The 17689-nt window shown below is 41.6% G+C and overlaps 1 protein-coding gene across 1 annotated transcript in view; it reads left to right on the forward strand.

Moving 5' to 3' along the window:
• The first annotated feature begins 885 nt into the window (after positions 1-885).
• PLEKHH2 (pleckstrin homology, MyTH4 and FERM domain containing H2) overlaps positions 886-17689 on the forward strand; it is a 222179-nt gene continuing 205375 nt past the window's right edge. Inside the window, exon 1 of the mRNA XM_069768602.1 lies at positions 886-1015. The gene's annotated coding sequence lies outside the window, so the exon portion shown is untranslated. The remainder of the gene's footprint in view (positions 1016-17689) is intronic.

Consider the following 17689-nt stretch of genomic DNA (forward strand, 5'->3'; position numbering starts at 1 on the left):
TATTATTATTTATTTTCATTTTATTTTTATTATTATTATTTATTGGTATATTATTAGACGCAGAACATTTTCTTATAGTCCTTGACAATGTCCATAGCACCCACACATCCAAGCAACATGCCACTCCGGATGGTGGAGCCCAGTCCCAAATATTATCCTGGGGTCAATCTGACCCCCAGTTACTCCTTTGATTTTCCCTTTAGCTCCTAAGCTCACACTGGACTGATTACATCATGCAGCATTTTGACATTAACAAAAAGAGATCCGGCATGCATTCTAGAATTAAAGTTAAATTACAGGGAACTTTTTATTTTCCCCCGAAGCGGGCGGGGTTGGGGGGTGCAGTGTGTGCTTGATGGTCTTATGACTGCCTGTAATACAGATCATGTATCTTTCTATTACATATATAGTCCTGACTTCCATCAAAAACTATTGAAATTTTCCTGCAGGGAAATTCATATTCCACTTAGTGTCACTTCAATTTTGCTGACCTACATGAGACGCAAATACATAACTCCACCACCAGATGGCGCCATAGACATCAAAAAGTTATTCTTTACCAGGACAAACTTTCAAACACTTTCTCCAGTTACACTGGGGAAGTTGAGTGTGTTTTACTGTTCTACGTTCTGTCTTTTTGGCTTATTGCAAGTTCAATATAGAGGACTTAAGTAAAGGAAAATGTTTCCAGTGAGAACACTTTCTTTCCATGAGGATAAAACTTGAATTTTGGCTGTTAATATTCCGCTTTGACAAAGTTTTTCCTTTTCTGCTGACGTCCCCCATCAAGCTGCTGTGATGCTCCCCCCTTGCTAGTGTGTCTCAGGGGCAGGGCTTTCCATTTAAAATGTGAATCACTAAGCTCCTTCTATATCCCCTGCCTTCTTGCTGGGCTGTGTGCTTTCACTGGACACTTTCTTCAGCGCCGGATTCTAAGGATACTGATTTATTACTGAAAAAAATCCACAACACACTGGAGTTGGGCCACTAGGTTCTGTCTGAAGCTCATTCCCAGGTACTTTAACTTTATTACTTGAAGTTTGCAAACTAAAACCAGGTTGACTGGGGAAATGACATGATAGAATGACATTAGTTCCGCAGATCGCCATTGATCCTACATTTCCCCGATTATTCATATTTCAGATAATATAATAATATAATAAGAAATATTACTTATGCACACTGCTGCCATTAAAGGCATTTATATTAGTTGAAGGTTCCCATGGGGGGACAACTTGAAACTCATTCTCAGTAATAAGGTGCTAATGTTTCCGGGAGATGCACATTTTGGAATATCAATGTGACAGTTCAGATTTGTGATGAAATTAGCAACAAATTGTTAGAACAGTGCTCATCATTTAATAACTTAGATATATAATTAATATATTTGGTTCAACTGTTATTACAGGTCTAGTCTTTATACATTACCCTTGATGCTGGTGCAATGAAAACTATGAATTATGGGGCAAATTGGTGGAATTGACCAAATGATACCTTAACTTCCAAAATAGTTGTAATAACTATAGCGACTTATTATTATTACCATACATATAACATATTAACGCAAGATACTGCCGCAAATCTTGATCTGTGTTGACGGTATATTGTAAAATATTGGTTCTTTTAGATTGTGTTACTGGTAATCTGTCAGTAGGACTAACTCTGCTAAACCGTCTACACGGGCATAGAAAGTTATATAAAATGATACGCAAGGACAAAATTGTTGGTGTCCTTCTGTAAAACTAGGAGAAAAAACAAGAAAATTGTCACTGAAATAACTTGAAACTGACAAAAGTCATTTTCAATTATTTCCTGAATATCAACTAATAAAAATCAGACTTTGCTTTTGAATTTTGGCTCAATAGAAAAAAATAAAATGGCCTGGAGAAAAATGATGGTACCCATAGAAAACATTGGAAATAATTTGACCATAAGTAAGGACTGTTCTGTCATTGGCATCACAGGTGTTTACAAACTAAACCCCTATTTGTAGGGTGAAAAGTAGTCACTGTGCTGTTTGGTATCATGGTGTGTGTACACTGAACATGGAGCAGCATCACGGGTATTTACAATACTAAACCCCTATTTGTAGGGTGAAAAGTAGTCACTGTGCTGTTAGGTATCATGGTGTGTGCACACTGATCATGGAGCAGCATCACGGGTATTTACAATACTAAACCCCTATTTGTAGGGTGAAAAGTAGTCACTGTGCTGTTCTGTTAGGTATCATGGTGTGTGCACACTGAACATGGAGCAGCATCACGGGTATTTACAATACTAAACGCCCATTTGTAGGGTGAAAAGTAGTCACTGTGCTGTTTAGTATCATGGTGTGTGCACACTGAACATGGAGCAGCATCACGGGTATTTACAATACTAAACGCCTATTTGTAGGGTGAAAAGTAGTCACTGTGCTGTTAGGTATCATGGTGTGTGCACACTGATCATGGAGCAGCTTCACAGGTATTTACAGTACTAAACGCCTATTTGTAGGGTGAAAAGTAGTCACTGTGCTGTTTAGTATCATGGTGTGTGCACACTGAACATGGAGCAGCATCACGGGTATTTACAATACTAAACGCCTATTTGTAGGGTGAAAAGTAGTCACTGTGCTGTTAGGTATCATGGTGTGTGCACACTGATCATGGAGCAGCTTCACAGGTATTTACAGTACTAAACGCCTATTTGTAGGGTGAAAAGTAGTCACTGTGCTGTTTAGTATCATGGTGTGTGCACACTGATCATAGAGCAGCATCACGGGTATTTACAATACTAAACGCCTATTTGAAGGGTGAAAAGTAGTCACTGAGCTGTTTGGTGTCATGGTGTGTGTACACTGAACATGGAGCAACATCATAGGTATTTACAATACTAAACGCCGATTTGTAGGGTGAAAAGTAGTCACTGTGCTGTTTAGTATCATGGTGTGTGCACACTGAACATGGAGCAGCATCATAGGTATTTACAATACTAAACGCCTATTTGTAGGGTGAAAAGTAGTCACTGTGCTGTTTGGTATCATGGTGTGTGTGTACACTGAACATGGAGCAGCATCACGGGTATTTACAATACTAAACCCCTATTTGTAGGGTGAAAAGTAGTCCCTGTGCTGTTAGGTATCATGGTGTGTGTACACTGATCATGGAGCAGCATCACAGGTATTTACAATACTAAACGCCTATTTGTAGGGTGAAAAGTAGTCACTGTGCTGTTTAGTATCATGGTGTGTGTACACTGATCATGGAGCAGCATCACGGGTATTTACAATACTAAACGCCTATTTGAAGGGTGAAAAGTAGTCACTGAGCTGTTTGGTATCATGGTGTGTGTACACTGAACATGGAGCAACATCATAGGTATTTACAATACTAAACGCCTATTTGTAGGGTGAAAAGTAGTCACTGTGCTGTTTAGTATCATGGTGTGTGCACACTGAACATGGAGCAGCATCACAGGTATTTACAATACTAAACGCCTATTTGTAGCGTGAAAAGTAGTCACTGTGCTGTTTGGTATCATGGTGTGTGTACACTGAACATGGAGCAGCATCACGGGTATTTACAATACTAAACCCCTATTTGTAGGGTGAAAAGTAGTCCCTGTACTGTTAGGTATCATGGTGTGTGCACACTGATCAAGGAGCAGCATCACGGGTATTTACAACACTAAACCCCTATTTGTAGGGTGAAAAGTAGTCACTGTGCTGTTAGGTATCATGGTGTGTGCACACTGATCATGGAGCAGCATCACGGGTATTTACAACACTAAACCCCTATTTGTAGGGTGAAAAGTAGTCACTGTGCTGTTAGGTATCATGGTGTGTGCACACTGATCATGGAGCAGCATCACGGGTATTTACAATACTAAACGCCCATTTGTAGGGTGAAAAGTAGTCACTGTGCTGTTTAGTATCATGGTGTGTGCACACTGAACATGGAGCAGCATCACGGGTATTTACAATACTAAACGCCTATTTGTAGGGTGAAAAGTAGTCACTGTGCTGTTAGGTATCATGGTGTGTGCACACTGAACATGGAGCAACATCATAGGTATTTACAATACTAAACGCCTATTTGTAGGGTGAAAAGTAGTCACTGAGCTGTTTGGTATCATGGTGTGTGTACACTGAACAAGGAGCAACATCATAGGTATTTACAATACTAAACGCCCATTTGTAGGGTGAAAAGTAGTCACTGTGCTGTTTAGTATCATGGTGTGTGCACACTGAACATGGAGCAGCATCACAGGTATTTACAATACTAAACGCCTATTTGTAGGGTGAAAAGTAGTCACTGTGCTGTTTGGTATCATGGTGTGTGTAGACTGAACATGGAGCAGCATCACGGGTATTTACAATACTAAACGCCTATTTGTAGGGTGAAAAGTAGTCACTGTGCTGTTTGGTATCATGGTGTGTGTACACTGAACATGGAGCAGCATCACGGGTATTTATAATACTAAACGCATATTTGTAGGGTGAAAAGTAGTCAATGTGCTGTTTGGTATCATGGTGTGTGTACACTGAACATGGAGCAGCATCACGGGTATTTACAATACTAAACGCATATTTGTAGGGTGAAAAGTAGTCACTGTGCTGTTTGGTATCATGGTGTGTGTACACTGAACATGGAGCAGCATCACGGGTATTTACAATACTAAACGCCTATTTGTAGGGTGAAAAGTAGTCACTGTGCTGTTTGGTATCATGGTGTGTGTACACTGAACAGGGAGCAGCATCACGGGTATTTACAATACTAAACGCATATTTGTAGGGTGAAAAGTAGTCACTGTGCTGTTTGGTATCATGGTGTGTGTACACTGAACATGGAGCAGCATCACGGGTATTTACAATACTAAACGCATATTTGTAGGGTGAAAAGTAGTCACTGTGCTGTTTAGTATCATGGTGTGTGCACACTGAACATGGAGCAGCATCACGGGTATTTACAATACCAAACGCATATTTGTAGGGTGAAAAGTAGTCACTGTGCTGTTTGGTATCATGGTGTGTGTACACTGAACATGGAGCAGCATCACGGGTATTTACAATACTAAACGCCTATTTGTAGGGTGAAAAGTAGTCCCTGTGCTGTTTAGTATCATGGTGTGTGCACACTGAACATGGAGCAGCATCACAGGTATTTACAATACTAAACGCCTATTTGTAGGGTGAAAAGTAGTCACTGTGCTGTTAGGTATCATGGTGTGTGCACACTGATCATGGAGCAGCATCACGGGTATTTACAATACTAAACCCCTATTTGTAGGGTGAAAAGTAGTCACTGTGCTGTTAGGTATCATGGTGTGTGCACACTGATCATGGAGCAGCATCACGGGTATTTACAATACTAAACGCCCATTTGTAGGGTGAAAAGTAGTCACTGTGCTGTTTAGTATCATGGTGTGTGCACACTGAACATGGAGCAGCATCACGGGTATTTATAATACTAAACGCCTATTTGTAGGGTGAAAAGTAGTCACTGTGCTGTTAGGTATCATGGTGTGTGCACACTGATCATGGAGCAGCATCACAGGTATTTACAATACTAAACGCCTATTTGTAGGGTGAAAAGTAGTCACTGAGCTGTTTGGTATCATGGTGTGTGTACACTGAACATGGAGCAACATCATAGGTATTTACAATACTAAACGCCCATTTGTAGGGTGAAAAGTAGTCACTGTGCTGTTTGGTATCATGGTGTGTGTACACTGATCATGGAGCAGCATCACAGGTATTTACAATACTAAACGCCTATTTGTAGGGTGAAAAGTAGTCACTGTGCTGTTTAGTATCATGGTGTGTGCACACTGATCATGGAGCAGCATCACGGGTATTTACAATACTAAACGCCTATTTGAAGGGTGAAAAGTAGTCACTGAGCTGTTTGGTATCATGGTGTGTGTACACTGATCATGGAGCAGCATCACAGGTATTTACAATAATAAACGCCTATTTGTACGGTGAAAAGTAGTCACTGTGCTGTTTAGTATCATGGTGTGTGCACACTGATCATGGAGCAGCATCACGGGTATTTACAATACTAAACGCATATTTGAAGGGTGAAAAGTAGTCACTGAGCTGTTTGGTATCATGGTGTGTGTACACCGAACATGGAGCAACATCATAGGTATTTACAATACTAAACGCCCATTTGTAGGGTGAAAAGTAGTCACTGTGCTGTTTAGTATCATGGTGTGTGCACACTGAACATGGAGCAGCATCACAGGTATTTGCAATACTAAACGCCTATTTGTAGGGTGAAAAGTAGTCACTGTGCTGTTTGGTATCATGGTGTGTGTACACTGAACATGGAGCAGCATCATGGGTATTTACAATACTAAACGCCTATTTGTAGGGTGAAAAGTAGTCACTGTGCTGTTTGGTATCATGGTGTGTGTACACTGAACAGGGAGCAGCATCACGGGTATTTACAATACTAAACGCCTATTTGTAGGGTGAAAAGTAGTCACTGTGCTGTTTGGTATCATGGTGTATGTACACTGAACATGGAGCAGCATCACGGGTATTTACAATACTAAACGCATATTTGTAGGGTGAAAAGTAGTCACTGTGCTGTTTGGTATCATGGTGTGTGCACACTGAACATGGAGCAGCATCACGGGTATTTACAATACTAAACGCATATTTGTAGGGTGAAAAGTAGTCACTGTGCTGTTTGGTATCATGGTGTGTGCACACTGAACATGGAGCAGCATCACGGGTATTTACAATACTAAACGCATATTTGTAGGGTGAAAAGTAGTCACTGTGCTGTTTAGTATCATGGTGTGTGCACACTGAACATGGAGCAGCATCACGGGTATTTACAATACTAAACGCCTATTTGTAGGGTGAAAAGTAGTCACTGTGCTGTTTGGTATCATGGTGTGTGTACACTGAACATGGAGCAGCATCACGGGTATTTACAATACTAAACGCCTATTTGTAGGGTGAAAAGTAGTCACTGTGCTGTTTGGTATCATAGTGTGTGTACACTGATCAGGGAGCAGCATCACGGGTATTTACAATACTAAACGCCTATTTGTAGGGTGAAAAGTAGTCACTGTGCTGTTTGGTAACATGGTGTGTGTACACTGATCATGGAGCAGCATCACGGGTATTTACAATACTAAACGCCTATTTGAAGGGTGAAAAGTAGTCACTGAGCTGTTTGGTATCATGGTGTGTGTACACTGAACATGGAGCAACATCATAGGTATTTACAATACTAAACGCCCATTTGTAGGGTGAAAAGTAGTCACTGTGCTGTTTGGTATCATGGTGTGTGTACACTGAACATGGAGCAGCATCACGGGTATTTACAATACTAAACCCCTATTTGTAGGGTGAAAAGTAGTCCCTGTGCTGTTAGGTATCATGGTGTGTGCACACTGATCATGGAGCAGCATCACGGGTATTTACAATACTAAACCCCTATTTGTAGGGTGAAAAGTAGTCACTGTGCTGTTAGGTATCATGGTGTGTGCACACTGATCATGGAGCAGCATCACGGGTATTTACAATACTAAACGCCCATTTGTAGGGTGAAAAGTAGTCACTGTGCTGTTTAGTATCATGGTGTGTGCACACTGAACATGGAGCAGCATCACGGGTATTTACAATACTAAACGCCTATTTGTAGGGTGAAAAGTAGTCACTGTGCTGTTAGGTATCATGGTGTGTGCACACTGATCATGGAGCAGCATCACAGGCATTTACAATACTAAATGCCTATTTGTAGGGTGAAAAGTAGTCACTGTGCTGTTTAGTATCATGGTGTGTGCACACTGATCATGGAGCAGCATCACGGGTATTTACAATACTAAACGCCTATTTGAAGGGTGAAAAGTAGTCACTGAGCTGTTTGGTATCATGGTGTGTGTACACTGAACATGGAGCAACATCATAGGTATTTACAATACTAAACGTCCATTTGTAGGGTGAAAAGTAGTCACTGTGCTGTTTAGTATCATGGTGTGTGCACACTGAACATGGAGCAGCATCACAGGTATTTACAATACTAAACGCCTATTTGTAGGGTGAAAAGTAGTCACTGTGCTGTTTGGTATCATGGTGTGTGTACACTGAACATGGAGCAGCATCACGGGTATTTATAATACTAAACGCCTATTTGTAGGGTGAAAAGTAGTCACTGTGCTGTTTGGTATCATGGTGTGTGTACACTGAACAGGGAGCAGCATCACGGGTATTTACAATACTAAACGCATATTTGTAGGGTGAAAAGTAGTCACTGTGCTGTTTGGTATCATGGTGTGTGTACACTGAACATGGAGCAGCATCACGGGTATTTATAATACTAAACGCCTATTTGTAGGGTGAAAAGTAGTCACTGTGCTGTTTAGTATCATGGTGTGTGCACACTGAACATGGAGCAGCATCACGGGTATTTACAAAACTAAACGCATATTTGTAGGGTGAAAAGTAGTCACTGTGCTATTTGGTATCATGGTGTGTGTACACTGAACATGGAGCAGCATCACGGGTATTTACAATACTAAACGCCTATTTGTAGGGTGAAAAGTAGTCCCTGTGCTGTTTAGTATCATGGTGTGTGCACACTGAACATGGAGCAGCATCACAGGTATTTACAATACTAAACGCCTATTTGTAGGGTGAAAAGTAGTCACTGTGCTGTTTGGTATCATGGTGTGTGTACACTGAACATGGAGCAGCATCACGGGTATTTACAATACTAAACGCCTATTTGTAGGGTGAAAAGTAGTCACTGTGCTGTTTGGTATCATGGTGTGTGTACACTGAACAGGGAGCAGCATCACGGGTATTTACAATACTAAACGCCTATTTGTAGGGTGAAAAGTAGTCACTGTGCTGTTTGGTGTCATGGTGTGTGTACACTGAACATGGAGCAGCATCACGGGTATTTACAATACTAAACGCATATTTGTAGGGTGAAAAGTAGTCACTGTGCTGTTTGGTATCATGGTGTGTGCACACTGAACATGGAGCAGCATCACGGGTATTTACAATACTAAACGCATATTTGTAGGGTGAAAAGTAGTCACTGTGCTGTTAGGTATCATGGTGTGTGCACACTGATCATGGAGCAGCATCACGGGTATTTACAATACTAAACGCCTATTTGAAGGGTGAAAAGTAGTCACTGAGCTGTTTGGTATCATGGTGTGTGTACACTGAACATCGAGCAACATCATAGGTATTTACAATACTAAACGCCCATTTGTAGGGTGAAAAGTAGTCACTGTGCTGTTTAGTATCATGGTGTGTGCACACTGAACATGGAGCAGCATCACAGGTATTTACAATACTAAACGCCTATTTGTAGGGTGAAAAGTAGTCACTGTGCTGTTTGGTATCATGGTGTGTGTACACTGAACATGGAGCAGCATCACGGGTATTTACAATACTAAACGCCTATTTGTAGGGTGAAAAGTAGTCACTGTGCTGTTTGGTATCATGGTGTGTGTACACTGAACAGGGAGCAGCATCACGGGTATTTACAATACTAAACGCCTATTTGTAGGGTGAAAAGTAGTCACTGTGCTGTTTGGTATCATGGTGTGTGTACACTGAACATGGAGCAGCATCACGGGTATTTACAATACTAAACGCATATTTGTAGGGTGAAAAGTAGTCACTGTGCTGTTTGGTATCATGGTGTGTGCACACTGAACATGGAGCAGCATCACGGGTATTTACAATACTAAACGCATATTTGCAGGGTGAAAAGTAGTCACTGTGCTGTTTGGTATCATGGTGTGTGCACACTGAACATGGAGCAGCATCACGGGTATTTACAATACTAAACGCATATTTGTAGGGTGAAAAGTAGTCCCTGTGCTGTTTGGTATCATGGTGTGTGTACACTGAACATGGAGCAGCATCACGGGTATTTACAATACTAAACGCCGATTTGTAGGGTGAAAAGTAGTCACTGTGCTGTTTGGTATCATGGTGTGTGTACACTGAACATGGAGCAGCATCACGGGTATTTACAATACTAAACGCCTATTTGTAGGGTGAAAAGTAGTCCCTGTGCTGTTTGGTATCATGGTGTGTGTACACTGAACATGGAGCAGTATCACGGGTATTTACAATACTAAACGCCTATTTGTAGGGTGAAAAGTAGTCACTGTGCTGTTTGGTATCATGGTGTGTGTACACTGAACATGGAGCAGTATCACGGGTATTTACAATACTAAACACCTATTTGTAGGGTGAAGAGTAGTCACTGTGCTGTTTGGTATCATGGTGTGTGTACACTGAACATGGAGCAGCATCACGGGTATTTACAATACTAAATGCCTATTTGTAGGGTGAAAAGTAGTCACTGTGCTGTTTGGTATCATGGTGTGTGCACACTGAACATGGAGCAGCATCACGGGTATTTACAATACTAAACGCATATTTGCAGGGTGAAAAGTAGTCACTGTGCTGTTTGGTATCATGGTGTGTGCACACTGAACATGGAGCAGCATCACGGGTATTTACAATACTAAACGCATATTTGTAGGGTGAAAAGTAGTCCCTGTGCTGTTTGGTATCATGGTGTGTGTACACTGAACATGGAGCAGCATCACGGGTATTTACAATACTAAACGCCGATTTGTAGGGTGAAAAGTAGTCACTGTGCTGTTTGGTATCATGGTGTGTGTACACTGAACATGGAGCAGCATCACGGGTATTTACAATACTAAACGCATATTTGTAGGGTGAAAAGTAGTCACTGTGCTGTTTGGTATCATGGTGTGTGCACACTGAACATGGAGCAGCATCACGGGTATTTACAATACTAAACGCATATTTGCAGGGTGAAAAGTAGTCACTGTGCTTTTTGGTATCATGGTGTGTGCACACTGAACATGGAGCAGCATCACGGGTATTTACAATACTAAACGCATATTTGTAGGGTGAAAAGTAGTCCCTGTGCTGTTTGGTATCATGGTGTGTGTACACTGAACATGGAGCAGCATCACGGGTATTTACAATACTAAACGCCGATTTGTAGGGTGAAAAGTAGTCACTGTGCTGTTTGGTATCATGGTGTGTGTACACTGAACATGGAGCAGCATCACGGGTATTTACAATACTAAACGCCTATTTGTAGGGTGAAAAGTAGTCCCTGTGCTGTTTGGTATCATGGTGTGTGTACACTGAACATGGAGCAGTATCACGGGTATTTACAATACTAAACGCCTATTTGTAGGGTGAAAAGTAGTCACTGTGCTGTTTGGTATCATGGTGTGTGTACACTGAACATGGAGCAGTATCACGGGTATTTACAATACTAAACACCTATTTGTAGGGTGAAGAGTAGTCACTGTGCTGTTTGGTATCATGGTGTGTGTACACTGAACATGGAGCAGCATCACGAGTATTTACAATACTAAATGCCTATTTGTAGGGTGAAAAGTAGTCACTGTGCTGTTTGGTATCATGGTGTGTGTACACTGAACATGGAGCAGCATCACGGGTATTTACAATACTAAGCGCATATTTGAAGGGTGAAAAGTAGTCACTGTGCTGTTTGGTATCATGGTGTGTGTACACTGAACATGGAGCAGCATCACGGGTATTTACAATACTAAACGCCTATTTGTAGGGTGAAAAGTAGTCACTGTGCTGTTTGGTATCATGGTGTGTGCACACTGAACATGGAGCAGCATCACGGGTATTTACAATACTAAATGCATATTTGAAGGGTGAAAAGTAGTCACTGTGCTGTTTGGTATCATGGTGTGTGTACACTGAACATGGAGCAGTATCACGGGTATTTACAATACTAAACGCCTATTTGTAGGGTGAAAAGTAGTCACTATGCTGTTTGGTATCATGGTGTGTGTACACTGAACATGGAGCAGCATCACAGGTATTTACAATACTAAATGCCTATCTGTAGGGTGAAAAGTAGTCACTGTGCTGTTTGGTATCATGGTGTGTGTACACTGAACATGGAGCAGCATCACAGGTATTTACAATACTAAATGCCTATTTGTAGGGTGAAAAGTAGTCACTGTGCTGTTTGGTATCATGGTGTGTGCACACTGAACATGGAGCAAAGAAAGAAAAGGAGAGAGTTGTCTCAGGATATTAGAAAAATTAGTATAGACAAACATGTTAAATATAAAGTCTAAAAGACCAACCCCAGCCAGCTTGATGATCCTGTTACTACCGTTGTGCATATTATTCAGAAGTTTAAGGTCTATGCGACTGTAGCCGAACTCGCTGGAGTAAGAGAAAAATTTATGACAAATTGAAGAGACGGACAATATGAATGATAGCCAAAGAACCCAGAACGACAGAGATAAGAGGTGAACTTCAAGGTCAAGGTATATCAGCATCATAATAACAATATGGCCGGTTCTACGCACAGCAATTTTTTTTCTCCAGTTGGTCTTTATTTTTTCCCCAGTTCCATGTGAATAGAACACACATGTGCAACCAACTCTTTTTTTACTTATATTGGTCAGAGTGATAGGTAATGTGCATGTGTGGCCACCGCTCCACTTAATATTTGATTGTACAACCTTTGAAATACATAATTACAATCAATCGCTTCCTATAACCATCAAGCTTCTTACACCTCTCAGATAAATTTTTGGACCACTCTTCTTTTGCAAACTGCTCCAAGTCTCTAATATTTCAAGGTGCCTTCTCCCAGCAGCAATTTTAAGATTTATTCACAGGTGTTCAATGGGATTTAGATCTAGACTCATTGCTGCCACTTCAGAATTCTCCAGTGCTTTGTTTCTATCTATTTCTGGGGACGTCTTGAAGTTTGTTCGGGATCCTGCTGGAAGACCCATAACCTAGGACACAAACCCAGCTTTCTGACACTGGGCACTATACTGCAACCCAATGTCCGTTGGTAAGTTTCAGATGTCAAGATGCACCCAGTGCCATAGGTAGCAAAACAACCCCAGCACATCTTTGAACCTCCACCATGTTTGACTGTAGGTACTGTGTTCTTTTCTTTGTAGGCCTCATTCTGGTTTCGGTTAACGGTAGAATGATGTGCTTTACCAAAAATCTCTATCTTGGTCTTATCTGTCTATAAGAGACTTTCCCAAAAGGATTTTGGCTTACCGACATAGATTTTGGCAAACTGCAGTCTAGCTTTCTTATGTGTCTGTGTCCATCAGTGGAGTCCTCCTGGCTTTCCTGCCATAGCATTTAATTTCTTCAAGTGTCGACGGAGAGTTCGGAGCTGACAGTGATGCACCCTGAGCCTGCAGGACAGCTTGAATTTATTTGGACCTTGATTGGGGTTGCTTTCCACCATCCGGATTTTCCTGCTTTGCAACCCTTCATCAATTCTTTTCTGCCGTCCACATCTAGTGAGATTAGCTAGAGTGCCATGGGTTGTAAGCTTCTTGGTTATGTTGCTTACCATGGACAAAGGAACATCAAGATCTCTGATATGGACTTATAACTTTGAGATTGTTGATACTTTTTAACAATTTTGGTTCTCAAGTCCTCAGATAGTTCTCTTCTCCTCTATCTGTTCTCTATGTTTAGTGTGGCACACACAGACACACAAGATCAAGTCATGTTCTCCACCTTGTTATATGGCTACAGGTGTGATTTTCATATTTCCCACCTCTTTTATTTGCCACGGGTGAGTTTGAACAAGCATCACATGCTTGAAACAAAGTTGCTAGCCCACAATTTTGAAATCATACCAACAATTTTGTCTGGCCCATTCTTGGGAATTTTTGTGATATGATGTCCAATTTGCCTTTTTCTCCTCTGTTTTTGTTTTGTGTTGTTCCAATACACACAAAGGAAAATAACATATATAATAAAACGTGTAATTGGAAATGATTTTCTAGAAGAAATACTTCATTTTCTGGAACAATTTCAAGGGTGCCAACACTTTTGGCCATGACTGTTTGTCCACCACTGTATGCAATGTAGGTTGATACCTTTTACCTATGCTAATACAATATTGAAAATTATCAAGACATAAGAGATATGACCCACAGAGCATACGGTTGCATCCATCTCTATTTGTGTGTGATACTATTTGTATTCCATGTCGCTCCAGTACTGTTGCTTCAGTGGTCCTTGCCAGGATCAAATGACATCCCATCCATCAATCACTTGACTGACCACTGGGGCTACTTTTTGTCTGTAGCAGTCAGGTTATTGATGGGTGAAACATCATCATGCTTGGTGAAATTACATCAGGTTCATCAGCAAACCTGACCACTGCAGTCAATCATTGGCCACAGTGGTCGGCATCTGTGTTCGGCTTCCATACATGCACACGTGACTTCTGAGGCCAGTGACTGGGTGTAAGTAGTGTCGGACTAAAGTGCTAAGGGCCCATTAAGACATTCTGACGGTGGCCCATTCTAGAGCTACATGTAAATATTACCCGACCTTTGTCACAAATTTGGCTATGCTGCTATATAGTAATAAACTGAGTAGTTTGTTAAATGAATGATCCTGTCCTTGTGTGAACATGTTGCGATAAGTCTACTGTGCCAAACACAAGGTTTGGTGGTCCTTCTCTGGCACAGCAGCCCACCGTGGGATTTACCTGTTCGCCTGTTGGCCACACCGACCCTGGATGTAGGGATTAAGTGACTGATGAATTGTGTGACATCACTTACCTGGGACAACTGCAGCAGGGGCGGTGGAGTGATGGGGGTTTCAAGAAGTAACACTTAATTTTTTAATTTCTAAAAATTAATAGAAAAATCCTTTCAACTACGGCAACGAATCATACAATGACTAAGCTGTCGATGTACATAAGACCGGAAAACCCCGTTAAGTCAGACTCACACTAACATCTGTAATAATGGCATTTATGATTCATAAGCCTCGTGTTGCCTTTTCTTCTACTCTGAGGTAGTAGCTTCATGTCAAATATTTCAGCAGCTGTCTCTCGAAGGTTTGTGCTCCATTGTGCAGTAGTTAAAATGGAACTAAACTTTCACGTCTTTTTTATTATTATCTTTTAGCCTCCCAAATGTCCTCCAGATCCATTGTGGACTCGATCATAAGACCACCATTGATGGCTCAAAATACTATTCAGAATCAAGTTCAGGAGGCAGAAGGTCTCATCTCCAGGAGTTGAGCTTTTCTGTCTTCGATTCTGAACAGTATTTTGAGCGATCGGTTGGGTAGTTCGATCTGCAGGACATTGAAGAGCCTACTAAATATAAAAGAAGGGTTGAAAGTTACACTTTAGCTCGGTTCTATACCGCTGTGATATTTTTGGTCCATGTGCAAAACAGGCCACACACGGACCAATGTTTAAGTGTGCATGAGCTCTACTGTCATCTGTTTTATGGATAGTGCTTGTGATGACCTGCAGGTCCTGCACGCGAGCACAAGGATCTACAAAAGGGATCGAGTCACATCTGCAATTTGTGGACGTGACGGCCCTATTATTTCAACGGTCATCTGACCCCAACCTACTGTATACGCAGACAAACACACACATAATCAGTAACCAAACAAATTAATATGTAACATAGAGCTATAGAGACGACTCTTTCCTCCTACATCCTAGACATGCTTGGCTGGCACTGCTGTGGGCATTCATGCTTCCCCTTATGATAGCGATACTTCTTCTTTGACTTTGGACAAACAACTAAAGGCACCTCGGATAACATTCTGCCTTGACATGACAGTGTCATGTACATTACATTAGAATATCATTGTGTTACACTACTGCTTTGTAACTCTGATGACCGCCTTCATGCTAGGACGTCCGGTCCTTCCAGTGATGTGTGAAATGATGTTCTGGCACCCGGCAATGCTGTGATAGTCATACAGTAGTTACATGTCGTGGAATCAAGGCCACATTCAAAGAAGAGCACTGACCAGGAGCCTTGTGCCACAGATGTCTCTCAAGAACTCAGAATGGGGTCCGATGTCTACTGGCTTAATTGGGGGACCAATTTGATTTTGAACCAGGGAGGTTTTGGACAAAATGGATTTTGTTGTTGTATAGGGGGAAACATTAGAATCAACTACTGTTAATCAGCACAATAAGAGGCCAGCGCTTTGCAGTAGATCAGACCATGGATACAGAGAGCAAAATAACAGATGACGGCACAGTTTATGCTGGAGTCTACGACATGATTAAATAAGTGAATAGAAGCCAATATTTAAAAGGGCAGTGGTCATGTTAAAACAATCTGTAGAAAATTAGGTTATGGTAATAATGACAGCAATTTAAAATGGCAGATATTGAACAAAATTTCAAAAAAATCACAGTGACAAAAGATCCAGCCTTACCAACACAAGGTCACATTACCAGTGCACTTAGCAGGATGCAGCAGACCCCCATGATAAAGGCGGGGGCAGCACAGGTGCAAAATACTGAAGGAGCAACCACTCACAAACCTGTCAATTCTTGGAGGCGGTGGCTGCGTAGTATTAAACATGCACACAGATGGAGCTTACATAGGACACCAGTCACACAGGTATGTGTGATCCAGTGTCCGGCTTTCATCCTATTGATGACTCCCATACTATTAGACCACATAGTCCAAAGAAAAACAGAAGACCAGCGCTCCATCCGGATGTATTGTTCCAAAGTGCAAACTTTATTGAGCCATGTAGCAGCAACGTTTCGACCCAGAGGTCTTTGTCAAGCATACCTAAACCTGCAGCGGAGCGGCCTTAAATAGCGTGGATGTTACACAAAACACCAATCACCACCAGGTCCGCCCCCTGTCACATAATATCACATTTAAATAACAAAACACACATCAATTACATATCAACTAAAAATCCACCACCGCAGATATAAACACCATAGAGGAAGCATGGAAAAGATACACACACAATATAATATGTATGTTGTTTATCTTTACATCCACCAATACAATCGATGCATCTAACGTTACTATGGAGATATAAACCAATCGTAGATAAAGCAAACTCCACCAATACCTAACTGTTGTGAACGGCGCCTAAAAATACACATAGCCTATCAGATAGTCCCAATCATACAAGCGTATATTCAACCAACCGGCCACCCTGTTGTAAGCTAAACCGCTCACGTCATATCCTGTCCTGGTCTCCACACCGATCACCGGACCCGGCGATATCAGCGTCATCAGAGCCACACGCATGCGCACACCACGCCGCAAGGGCACCTCCCAAGGACCAGGGAGACCAATCGGCAGATGTAACCGCCCACCACTACAGTCACATGACATGAAGGGAGCTTGTATCCAAGGCAATATAAACAAAAGCAACGCTCCCAGGCTGCCTAATCCAGCGCAGCCCAAATACGAGTCCTTTATGCAGCCCCCGCATACGGGAGTATACCCGCAGCCGACACTATACGTGCACCGCCACCCGACAATGCAACCCACAGATCGGCGCGCGTACCCCCACATATAACCGAGGCGCAACAAGAGCACAGTCAGGAGCCTAAATACAAAGATATTACTATACTAAAGGGCCAAATGTCAAATATAAAGGACAAAGACGCCCATCCACCCATATATGCTATAAAGCCCCACCGCAAAATACACAATCAAGTGGAATTAAATGATATAAAATATAGCGGAATCTGATCATCTTAGCCATAGCTTCAATCCCGTCCTCCATTATTCAAACTGCATCCACTCTCCAATGCCTATACTTAGATAACCACCTATGGGAAAATGAAAAAGAAAAAAGAAGAAAAAAAACATAAAATATAAAAACCACGGAGTG

This window comes from Ranitomeya imitator, chromosome 5 (assembly GCF_032444005.1).
Source record: "Ranitomeya imitator isolate aRanImi1 chromosome 5, aRanImi1.pri, whole genome shotgun sequence".
Lineage (NCBI taxonomy): Eukaryota > Metazoa > Chordata > Amphibia > Anura > Dendrobatidae > Ranitomeya > Ranitomeya imitator.